General features: G+C 44.0%; 1 protein-coding gene across 1 annotated transcript in view; it reads left to right on the top strand.

Moving 5' to 3' along the window:
- LOC122543653 (zinc finger protein 208-like) overlaps positions 1-13,134 on the top strand; it is a 99,940-nt gene that overhangs the window by 25,022 nt on the left and 61,784 nt on the right. The gene's annotated exons all lie outside the window — the stretch shown is intronic.

Below are 13,134 nucleotides of genomic sequence, written 5' to 3'. Positions count from 1 at the left end.
GAAAGGTATTAAAGCCCACAAGATGCCGCGGTTGCACAATTCAGCTGAGAGGTTTGTTACTCTGGGAACTAAAGGATCCCAACAGTAAGGCTACCATTGGCACGGTCAAGACAGAACTAAACCCAGGATTTAGGCCTATCTATCCGCAAGGTCAGTCAGACTATCAAATGGAACCCTCTTACTGTCATCCAGTATGGCAGGATAGTAGGAATGTTACTGTGTATTCGCAACATCCAAATGGACCTTGGGGTCCTCCTATGAATCCTCCCCAACGGTCCATGATGCCCCTTACTCCCTATACACCCTCTCACTCTTCACCGCCTCCCCCACTTTCTAGAGTCCCCCAACAATCACATCTTTGTTTCAATTGTAATCAACCAGGTCGTTGGTCCAAGAGCTGCCCTTTGCCAAACCAGCCCCTGGTTTATCACCGCAGCAGAAACAACAGACAACCTCCTGGTCCCCCTCCCCAGCGGCCTCAGCAGGTTGCCCCTTTTACCGCACATAATCCTTTTCAAAACTGACTCCCGGATATAGATCATCCTTCTGCTTTAAATTTTCCCTTACTTAATGCTAGCCCATACTAATTCTTAACATTAATGGCCATGATATTGAATTCATGGTTGACACATGAGCCACTGTTTCGTCACTTTCCACCTACCTTGCTCATGCTTTTGATTTTTCAAATCTTGGAGGATGATGAAATCCTGCAATGTTTGATGGTTCCTCTAATAGATCGTTGGTCCAAGAGCTGCCCCTCTGACAGTAGTGTGGAAAAATTGTCACGCTCCCTTTTGGCTTTGTTGTTACTAATGGATTACGTATCCCTCTACTCGCTAGAGATCTCTGTCCTCTAAATATTACTATTGAATGTCATGATGGTATCCTGATTCAGGATCTACCTCATTTTGTTCAATGCGTCAAAACCAAACCAAAACTGCCTCGATGGTGGTCACTTGATTTGGATCCTCACTCTTTCGATCCTATTTTACATGGCGTCCCTCACCCCCACATTACTTTAGCTTATGACTCACCCGGGAATGATCTCAGGTTTGAACACGTGAGTAGTGGGCACTACTCAGCACTCTTGGGTGATTGGTGAGATCAGGTCACCAGCTGGTGGCGTTCTTTCGTGTCAGTTCCCCTTCATATCTGGAAAACTGACCCCCTCATTTTCCCCTGTGTCACCACTCACTTGAACCCAGAACATAAAGCCCAAGAAGTAGGTTTTGACACTTTTTGACCATGCTGATCCAACTTCCCATGAAATTCAGCTGCTTGCTCAAGGATCGATCCTATTTTATGTACAATCTTCCTTGATTCATGGCAGCCTTCATCATCGTCGTCACACCCACCCTCACCCACAGGACGCAGTATATCCTAGAGTCTGGGTGGCCTCCTAAACAGAAGTGGGCCTTGCTAAGGTCCCACCCATCTCCACTCTGATCAAACCTAATTTTGTCCTCCTGTCTATGCCTCAATACCCCTGACACCAGAAGGTGAAGCTGGCATTCAACCTGTCATTGATTCATTTCTACAGCAAGGCCTTCTAGTCCCATGCCATTCTTCTGTCAATACACTTACCTTTCCGATCCCTAAACCGGGATGTCCTGAATGGCAACTCGCTCAAGACCTTCGTAAAGTAAATAAAATGTTCTGATCAAACCTAATTCTGTCCTCCTGTCTATATCTCAATACCCCCTGAAACCAGAAGGTGAAGCTGGCATTCAACCTGTCATTGATTCATTTCTACAGCAAGGCCTTCTAGTCCCATGCCATTCTTCTGTCAATACACCTATCTTTCCGATCCCTACACCGGGATGTCCTGAATGTCGTTCACGACCTTCGTGAAGTAAATAAAATCATTGAGCCTCATCATCCTCCAGTTGCCAATCCTGCTACTGTCCTCAGCCAAGTTCCAGTTGATGCCAAGATCTTCACTATCGTTGACCTCCAACCTGCATTCTTTTGTCTTCCTTTGCATCCAGATAGCCCAATACATTTTTGCCTCCTTTTAAGGGCCACCAATATACATGGACCTGCCTACCTCAAGGGTTTATTCACTCACCCACACTCTCTTTCAGAGACTCTTCGCACCCAGCTTGAATCACTTGAATTTCCTGGAGACTCTACTCTAGTTCAATATATCGATGACCTCCTCCCTGACGAAATGTCCAATCACAATGACTCTGCTACCTTACTAAACCATCCACATCAATGTGGCTAAATTGTACCCCCCAGCAAAGTTAAGACGAATCAGAAAGAAGTTAAATTACTAGGTACTTTCATTTCTGAATTCGATCAGCGCTTGACACCTGAATGTATTGATCCTCCAACTATTCCTAAACAGATGTGTTCGTTTCAAGGTCTCGTCAATCATTGCCGACAATGGATTCCTAATTGTGCCCTTCTGACCCAAAAATTATCTCTCCTGTCCTCGTCTAATGCACCTCAACGGTATGAACTCACCCCTGAACAACTACAAGCTTTTACGGAGCTTAAAACTTCCCTTTCTTCAGCACCCCCGCTAGGCCGACGTTTGTATGACTGCCACTTCCATCTTTATGTTGCCATCCTTGACACCTGTGCTACAGCTGTTCTCACTCAGCACCATAGCTCCTTTGGCACCCTATTGCCTATTATGTTATAAGCTTGACCCCATTGCTCAAGGTATGCCTTCCTGCACCCAGATTCTCCCTACCATCCATACTATGGTATTGGCTACCTCTAATATAACTTGACATCAAAATGTAGAAGTCTGTACCTCGCATTCTGTGGTATCATTGCTTACCTCTAAATGTACTCAACACCTCACTGCGGCTCGTCTTTGTCGCTATGAGATTTCATTACTTCAGAATTTGCTTCTCTCCTTTAAATACTGCTCTAACATTAGCCCTGCTACCTTCCTGCAGGAAGAACCTCTTGAACTGCCTGATCCTCCCCATGATTGTGTTCTCATAAATGACCTTGTTACTAAACCACATCCTGATCTTACGAATCATACTCTTGTTACACTTTATGTCAATGGTTCTTCTGTCTCTCCAGAGGGCAAACACGCATCAGGATATGCGATTGTCACTTTGTCCCATACAATAGAAGCTTATTCTTTTGACACACGCTGTTCTGCCCAGCAAGCTGAGCTCCTTGCTCTCACCTGTGCCTGCATACTTGCTGAAGGAAAGTCAGCCAATATCTGTACTGATTCCCGCTACGTTCTGGCATCAGCGCAGCTTCCTTACCTCCTCAGGAACCCTTCTCCTCAAAGCTGTCAATATTACTAATCTCCTCAGTGCTATTCAACTTCCCTCTCAACTGGCAATTACCAAATGTTCTGTTCACTCCTAATTTGCTTCCAAAGGCAACAACGTCGCTGATGCGGCTGCTAAGAAAGCAGCTTTTGAACAAAATGACATGGTTACTCAAATGACGAATAGAAAACCAAAGGGAAACTCTCCTATTTTCTCTTTTGAAACCCCGACCGTGCCTGACCTTAAGCAAATACGGACCCATCGGGGGTGCCTCTGATGAGGAAAGAGAAAGATGGGTGAACCATGGTTGTTATGTAGTTACAATAAGCTTTGGGTTACGCTGGTAGGACAGACATGTCAGCCTGACTCACTTCTGCCTATTCTAGTTGATTATGTTCACACACGTACATGTGTACGTAAGGAGGGAATGGTGGACAGAATTCTCCAAACTTGGTGGAATCCCTACCTGCAAGAGAAAGCAAAACAAGCAGCTGCAAATTGCTTAATTTGTCAAAAGCATAATCCTGGGAAAGGAGTAAAGTCTGCACCAGGTGAAACGCCCTTGACGTGTACCTCTTGATACCATCCAGTTAGACTTTATAGTTACCTAGATGTCATTGTTATAAGTATTGTAAGAATTGTAACAGTACTTATAACAATGACACCTCATTATCGCTATAAAATCTAATTCGCTAAATACATAGTGATAATCAATGTATTTAGTAAATGGATTGAAGCTTATCCCTGTACTGACTGCACAGCAACAACTACTTGTAAAATTCTACTAAGGGAAATCATGCCCAGATTTGGAATACCAGTAATGGTCTGTGCTGATAATGGCCCCCACTTTTGTGCAGAGCTAAACAAGGCACTATGTAAGAGTTTGAATATGAATCAAAAATTCCATTGTGCCAATCATCCCCGAGCAGCAGGAATTGTAGAGACAGCCTTAAAAGGTCAGCTAAGCAAGTTGGTAGAAGAAATGGGCCTTAATTGGCTGCAAGTACTCCCAATTTCCCTTTTTAATATGAGAACCATGACACTGAAAAAGGCAGGATTCTCAGCAGCTGAACTGATTGTATGGGAAGCCCCTGAGGACTCCCTGATCTGCACCATTAACTGCCCAACACCCTGTTGATGTGCATATCATGGTGGAAGAAATGCACAGATACCTGACGGCAGTCTTGTCAACAGGTCAAAGAAGCCTATTGAGTACCAGGCAAGGAAGAAGAAAGAGCTCCAATGTTTAAAGGCATTAACCCTGGTGACTATGCACTATTGAAAGACTTTAATTGTGAAAAATTAGGCCCCCGCTGGAAAGATCCTTATCAAATTCTTTTGACAACCGAAATTGCAGTAAAGTTAGAAGGATGTTCAACATTGGTCTACAAAGGACATTGCAAGCTTGTATCCCCCTCAGTCCTAGTGTTAGTACTGCTACAGACATCCGATGAAAGCCCAACCCAAGTACGTACTCCCAGATGTAACCAACCCATCTGTGATATCTCAGAATGGCTAAAACTCCAATGTGACTGTATAAATTAAACCTGCACTAATACCATTGGAAGTCATGAATGCAGGTGCCCAGTTGAGACTCATTTCAACTGCTCTCATTGTGTATCCAAACATCAATCTTGACCTTATTGTCATCCTCACACCATTTCTATGCCAGTCATCACAAGATGGCACAATTCCATAACCTCATCCGCTCTGTCAACCGAAAACTGTTATTTTGGAATGTTTGCCTGTTCCCTTCTCAAAATGAACGGTACAGATTACAGTATTGAGCACATAGTACCAAAATCACTAAACTCTAAGGCACGTATTGCCATGAGACTAACCATCTATACCTTCTCTATGGAATCTTCTCCCATCTGACCTACTGCCACTGACAGAAATACCTTTACACGTTTCCTATATTCAGTAGCTACAGTAATTAACAAGACGAGCTGGAAAGATAAAGAAAGACCAAAATACTATGCACTCCCAATCATCCTTCTGTTAGTAATGGTTTTTTTATTCAAGCTAAACCCCCTGATCTGTGTGTTATCTGCTCACTCTTCCATCATGCTGATGTAGTGTGTATAAGTAGAACTCACCCACATATGCAATGGGAAAAACCCATTTGGTAGAAGAAGCGAGTTGCTGTGTGAAGTGCACTAACAAACCTGAAGGATTCACCGTTAACGTTGATCTGCTGTTAGAATGGTGCATTGAAAGACCTTCCCGTACCTACGACATGGGGCAACTGAAACAAAAACTATGCAATAATATTATAAAAGACACTGGTCATACACCTGCTCTCCATCCATTTATATACTTGGACAACCAGACGCTTGATAGCACCCACTATTTCCAAGATTCAGTTCTTGCTCTGAGTGGACTCGTCATTCACTCGCAGAAGTGCACCCTTGGAACTCCTCCTAGCCTTCACTGTCTATGCGAAAACATGCCTACCCATATTTACCCAATAACTGGTACGGACGTTGTGCCCTCATATACACCTTACAACTTTTTACCCTCCACCATGAAGTAGCTGAGTAGATGATGAATGGAACGCCCACCAACATGTGGATCGGTACGGAATAAAAAGTAGAGGGAAAAGATAAAACGGGACTTACACATCATCTTCCATCAACGAACCTGGTGGACCAGGTCTTATTCCTGGCTGGGGTGTTGAGATGGCTCTCGATCAGGTAAGCAACCTTGCGTATGACATCGAAAACCATGCCAACTCAACTGCCCACGCTTTGAAGCTGGTGGAGAAATAGTTACAGGAGACCCAGACGATGACGCTCCAGAATCGGCTAGTGCTAGATCTCCTCCTTGCTAAAGAAGGAGGCGCTTGTTCAGTCATTGGCCTGCAATGTTGCACCTACATCAATGATTTTTCGAAAGACATTTTGGATGATGACAAAATGTCAACAAACCAGGTCAAGACGCAAGGAAGATACCTGCCCCACCGTTGTCCAATTCATGTGGATGAGGTGTTGCTTGCTGGCTATGGTCGCTGTGCGGATGGATTGTGTGGGACGTACAGATAGTTCTTGGTCTCATCCTAGGAATATACATGGTTGTCCACTTATGCGTGAAATGGACCGTATGTAGCTTTTCACCTAAGCCAAAGAGGAATCTGGTTAATCATTCCTTGTCTACCCCTGTACCTCCATGCCCGAACTTTCATGCTGAAGTCCAGTATCTTTCAGACTCTGCTTCTCCGGATGATGACTCACCAGAGGAGCCACTTGACTTTATTGAAAATTCAAATCAACTGAATGGACTAGTTATACTTATGTATGCCAAGTAGTTGTCATGAAATGACAAAAGGAGGGAATGAGAATGTCTATTGCCTTAAAACTTGTCTTTAAACATTTAGACTAAAATGTAATGTTAAATTATAGAACACGTTTGCTGCACTCTAGAAAATAAGCAGGAAGACTCAGAAAAAGGGGGGAACTCAAGGCATGCAGAAAATAAAAACATCTATGCTCACCAAGTGATACCAGGATGCCCTAAGGCAATTAAAAACATTTGCCTTAGTGTCAGTGAATCTGTGTGAACAGGACACCAAGTGATTACATTCACGGCTGTTCCCTTGTGAAATTAATGACAGTGATTGATTCTGACCCCGAAACAAAATTCGGTACTATCAAAAGCCTTGTATTTGACGGTCAGGTCCTGTCAATTATAATGGATTCTTATTACCCCTTGCAAGCAAGGCAGACAGAGGGCAAAACATCTTTGCTGTTACAAGTCCCTGAATCGAGAGTTCAAAAGAACAATAGAGAGAGAGACCATTTTGGTGCTGAGGCTGTTAGAGCCAGTAGAAAATTAACTCTTAGTGATTACCTGCTATGGATTGAATTTAATTGCATTTTGGGACTTATGATGGTATTGAGTAGCCATTACTGGTTATTAAATAAGTAAAAGGTAATATTGATGAAGCTTTAACTTGCTTTTCTTGCAGATCACTCTACCGACCTTACAGACTGCCTCACTGTCAGCTCTAACTAATCAGATCTTATGTCTTGTTTGAATTTGAATTACCACCCTGAAAAGAAAGCACGTCTAATTCAAAAACTAATGAATCAAAAACTAAACAAATGCAACGTTATGGTAACATCTCAGCCTCAGGTACAGAATGATTCAGTGCTTAAAAAGCAGGAGTCTGCTCCTCGCTTAGAAATTATTCTAGGCTGAAAATTGAAGAGATTCTGGCACAATGTGTTGGGAAGCCATTTAATGGTCAAAAGTTTGCCTTCCTTGCTAAGAAGCCATTTTGTAAAACCATTGTATCTGACATGTGAGCTGTGCAAGGTTATGTATGAATTCTCCCATTAGCTGAGACTGGTACCTCTTTTTAACAGGAGTTTATCTCGCTAGCAGGCACTTAACTCGGCTGGGTATGTTTTTTCCCACCTGATGAATGGCTTAGGGCCTGTAGGAGTGATTAGTCAAGCGTACATAGACCTGTCAATTAACCTTTCTTCCTTACGAATTATTGTCTTTCACTGTTATCTGTCTAATTAAGAACATGCAATGTTTGTATAAAGGAAGCCATTTGTATAAATGGAGTAGCCTGCTGGAACAGCTGGTACCCTACTCTCCTAGGTTATTAGAACCTAGCTAGTTTGGCTTACAGTGTTTTGTTGTAACAGTGATGCTATTGGTAAATAAAGGGGATGACTAAAATTAAACTAATCTGTCTGTAAGAGTTTTTTAAATTCCGGACTTTCAAAGAGTATGCTCTCCGGGACGAACCAAGAAAGAGAGGCTTACGGGTCTGAGTCCATAAGGGATTCCCTGGGCGGTCTCATATCTGTACTTTAACAGTGCAGGTTCACAGTTCCTTGAAAATGGAGTCTTAGGTAGAGAGAAGAGTGAAGAAGGTATGCTTTCCTTTATTGGTAAGAGCATTGAGTAAAGGAGTTGGGAGGTCATGGTGTGGCTGTACAGGACTTTGGTTACTTACGGGTCTGAGTCCATAAGGGATTCCCTGGGCGGTCTCATATCTGTACTTTAACAGTGCAGGTTCACAGTTCCTTGAATATGGAGTCTTAGGTAGAGAGAAGAGTGAGGAAGGTATTTGGTATGCTTTCCTTTATTGGTAAGAGCATTGATAAAGGAGTGGGGAGGTCATGGTGTGGCTGTACAGGACTTTGGTTAGGCCACTTTTCGAATACTGTGTTCAGTTCTGGTCTCCCTGCAATGTTGTGAAACTTTGAAAGAGGTCAGAAAAGATTTACAAGACTCTTGCCAGAGTTGGAGAGTTTGAGACACAGGGAGAGGCTAAATAGGCAACGGATATTTTCCCTGGAGCATTGGAGGTTGAGGCGTGACCTTTTATAGATGTTTATAAGGGGCAGGATAGGGTGAGTACCCAGGATAGGGAAGTCCAAAACTAGAGGGGTGTATGTTAGGGGTGAGAGGGGAATGATTTAAAAGGGACCTGAGGGGCAACTTTTTCATGGAGGGTGGTGCATGTATGGAAAAGGCTGCCAGAGGAAGTGGTGGAGGCTGATACAATTACAACATTTAAAGACATCTGGATGGGGATATGAAGAGGAAGGGTTTAGAAGGATATGGGTCAAATGCTGGCAAATGACTTAGATTAATTTAGGATTTCTTGTTGGCACAGACAAGTTGGGCCAAAGGGTCTGTTTCCGTGGTGTATGACCCTAATCGGCTTCTGTGAAAGCAGGAGTGTGGTTGTGAAGACTGGACTTTCAGAGCCGCTTTCAAAGATGTTTTGTCTTGACTGGGAACAGGAGAAGTTGCAATAAGATCTTTCATTTGTGAGACAGCAACTGAGTGAGTGAATACATCTTGGAAGGTGGGAATTCTTTGAATTGTGGGGATGAACCTGTACCCTATCCAGTCATTTCTGCTGGTGGATGAGACTCTGCCTCAAGATGAGGGGGAGTAGATTTAGGACAGAGATGAGGAACTACTTTTCCTGAAGAGTAGTGAATCTATGGAATTTTCTGCCCAACGAAGCAGTAGAGTGCATTCAAGAAACAGTTGGGTGGGCTTTTGGATGGTGGGGGATTAAGGGTAGTTTGCTCAATGGAGGTAGGAGGAGCTGAGATGATGGCTAGGTCAGCCATGATCTTAATGAATGGCGGAGCAGATTTGACGGGCCAATGGCCTACTCTTCTTATTACTATGAAACTATAACCCTGCATTTCCCATGGCTAACCCACCTAACTGCACATCCCTGGGCGCTATGGGAAATTTAGCATGGCCAATCCAAATCAGGGCTGGTGAGCAATGTAGTGATCTGGGGAATTAATTTCAGATAGAAAGGGATAAGGAGAGTAAATGTACCAGCAATCAAAACTGGATTCGAAAGATCACAAAAGTTGAAACTAAAAACGGTGTGTCTGAATGTGAGCTGCATTGTAACAAAAGAGAATGAATTGACTGCACTCATTGAAGAGAATAATTATGATCTGAGACTCCTTACAGAGACATGGCTTCAGGATGACAAAGATTGGATCCTGAATATCGAGGGGGTAGTCAAATGGGAAGCTCAGTAAAGGAAGAGGGTTAGCCCTGCTAATCAAAGTACTGATCACAGGGTAGTCTGGTGTCAGCTCAGATTTCAGGTCCTGGTTTCTCTGTCCTCTGTTGATCTCCCTGTTCCCACAGAGTAAGTGTCGGTCTGTTCTCAGCTCTGCTGGATTCCTGCTGAAGCTTTGACTCCACCGCCACCGCCACCCCCCAACTTTTACACCTTCCAGAACAATAAAAATTCAGTCAACCCACAATCTTCCAGCCTGTCAACCGACCAGACACACAGTGTATTCATAGCAGGGAATCAAACAAGAAAAATGAAACAAAATTAAAAGTATATAGGTGTTCGAACTTAATGTTTGTTCATTAGGAAGTAAATCAGAAATAGGGCTCTCCCAGAATTCTCACTCCCTTACATCTAACTATTAGTACCCAGCTATGATTTACAACAATATTTACACAAACAGAATAAAAGCATCTGTTATCAAATACGCATAGAGATATACAGCGTGCACGCACGCACACACAGGTCCATGGGGGTGAATTGGTACTTGCAGAATTATGTTTGCAGATGCATTCTATTTTGCGCAAAAAATGCACAATCTGCAGGCAGTTGGTACACGTCATATTTTGTAAGTTCGCTTTGGAAATAGAACCAGTCTGACTCAAGATTGAGATACAGATGGGCTCTGGCCTCACACGTTTAATGCATTGCCTGAGCTAAGATGTCACCTTTTGTTATAAAACCTTAATTTATCTTTTTGAAGGTGTGGGAATTACATATTATTGATACCTGCAACCCATTCTAAACGATGAAAGACTTAACAATCCAGGTTTGTTCAATCTATCATTTCAGTGGCAGGACATTGTAATGTTTCTCCATGAATTCTGTTATTCTCCACAACCACCTGATGAAGGAGCAGTGCTGTGAATGTTAGTCCTTCCAAATAAGTTGGACTATAACTTGGTAATGTTTGATTTTTTTAAACTTTGTCCAGGTTAGGTGGGATTGGCCATGCTAAGTTACCTGTTGTGTCCAGGGATGTGCAGGTTAGATGCATTAGTCAGGGATAAATGTAGAGCAGTAGGGGTAGGGGAATGGGTGGGTTACCCTTTGGGGGGTTGGTTTGGAGTCCTTGGCTGAGTGGCCAGCTTCCACACTGTGGGAATTCTCTGGACCGAAGGGAGTATTGCAGACTGCAAGCCAGCACAGTGCCGGCCGGGCATCTGGAGCAGGCGCAGTGCGTGGGGCTGTTGTCAGCCTCTCCCTGTCCCCTCGATTCATCGATGACATCACAACGTGGAAGTAGCCCTGTCAGTTTCATTGTGGGAGGGAGGGCTGGCGGTAAAATCTATCGCTTGGAGCAACTGGAGTGAATCTTGGTAGTGTGGATGAGCAGAGGGATCTTGGTGTCCATGTACACAGATCTCTGAAAGTTGCCACCCAGGTAAATAGTGCGGTGAAGAAGGCATATGGCGTACTGGCTTTTATTGGTAGAGGAATTGAGTTCCGGATTACTGAGGTCATGATGCAGTTGTATAAGACTCTGGTGCGGCCGCATCTGGAATATTGTGTGCAGTTTTGGTCGCCATACTATAGGAAGGATGTGGAGGCACTGGAACGGGTGCAGAGGAGGTTTACCAGGATGTTGCCTGGTATGGAAGGAAGATCGTATGAGGAAAGACTGAGACACTTGGGGCTGTTTTCATTAGAGAAAAGAAGGTTTAGGGGTGACTTGATTGAGGTGTACAAGATGATTAGGGGGTTAGATAGGGTTGACAGTGTGAACCTTTTCCCGCGTATGGAGTCGGGTATTACAAGGGGGCATAGCTTTAAATTAAGGGGGGGTAGATATAGGACTGAAGTTAGGGGTAGGTTCTTCACTCAGCGAGTCGTAAGTTCATGGAATGCCCTGCCAGTAGCAGTGGTGGACTCTCCCTCTTTAAGGGCATTTAAGCGGGCATTGGATAGGTATATGGAGGATAGTGGGTTAGTATAGGTTAGGTGGGCTTGGATCGGCGCAACATCGAGGGCCAAAGGGCCTGTACTGCGCTGTATTCTTCTATGTTCTATGTTCTATGAATCCAGGGAGGGAGCAGGCTCTGCTAACTCATGTTTGTATCTTAATTACCCGGGTGAGGAGAGGTGATGGATTCTCGGGGGAATGTAGCGCAAGTAGCTACGTTTCTGGTATCGAGACTGGCTCTAATGCAATGAGGGGTACGTCAGGTTCTAAGAAATCAATTGTGATCGGGGACTCTCGAGTCCGAGGCACAGACAGCGAAAAATCAGAATTTGTCCATGTTTGGACCAAGGTTGTAATGAGGTCTGGAGCTGAGTGGTCCTGCTGGAATCCAAACCGGGCATCACTGAGCAGTTTGTTAACTCCTTAGGGGGTGTGTTCACTCCCTAGTGCCAGGATCAAAGATGTCTCAGGGTGCAGAATGTTCCCAAGGGGGAGAGGGCCCAGCAGGAGGTCATTGTACACATTGGAACCAACAACAGAGGAAGGGAAAAGGATGAGATTCAGAAGGGAGAATATGGAGAGTTAGGTAGGGATTTAAAAAGGAGGTCCTTGAGGGTAGTAATACCTGGATTACCCCTGGTGCTATAAGCTAGCGAGGGTAGGAATAGGAGGATAGAGCAGATGAATGCATGGCTGAGGAGCTCGTGTATGGGGAATAATTCACATTTTTGGATCATTGGATTCTCTTCTGGGCTAGAAGTGACCTGTACAAGAAGGATGGATTGCACCTAAATTGGAAGGGGACTAATGTCGTGGTAGAGAGATTTGCTAGAGCTGCTTGGGAGGATTTAAGCTGGTGGTGGAGGTGGGACTCAGTGAGGAAAAAGATCAACCTGTGACTGGTACAGTTGAGAAAAGAAGCGAGTCAAACAGTGAGGGCAGGCAGGGACAAAGCAGAGAACCAGGTAGGACTGATAAATTAAACTGCATTTATTTCAATGCAAGAGGCTGAACAGGGAAGACAGATGAACATGGTTAGGAACATGGGACTGGAATATCATTGCAATTACAGAAATGTGGCTGAGGGATGGACAGGACTGGCAACTTAATGTTCCAGGATACAAATGCTACAGGAAGGACAGAAAGGGAGGCAAGAGAGGAGGGGGAGTGACGTTTTTGATAAGGGATAGCATTACAGCTGTGCTGAGGGAGGAAATTCCTGGAAAAACATCCAGGGACGTTATTTGAGTGGAACTGAGAAATAAGAAAGGGATGATCACCTTACTGGGATTGTACTATCGAACCCCTCATAGTCAGAGGGAAATTGAGAAACAAATTTGTAAGTGATTTTGGTTATAGTAGGGGATTTTAACTTTCCAATTTCCCCCCCGACGTGGTCGATG

Source organism: Chiloscyllium plagiosum, chromosome 44 (assembly GCF_004010195.1).
Source record: "Chiloscyllium plagiosum isolate BGI_BamShark_2017 chromosome 44, ASM401019v2, whole genome shotgun sequence".
Taxonomy (NCBI): domain Eukaryota; kingdom Metazoa; phylum Chordata; class Chondrichthyes; order Orectolobiformes; family Hemiscylliidae; genus Chiloscyllium; species Chiloscyllium plagiosum.
This window is presented reverse-complemented; position numbering and strand designations above follow the sequence as displayed.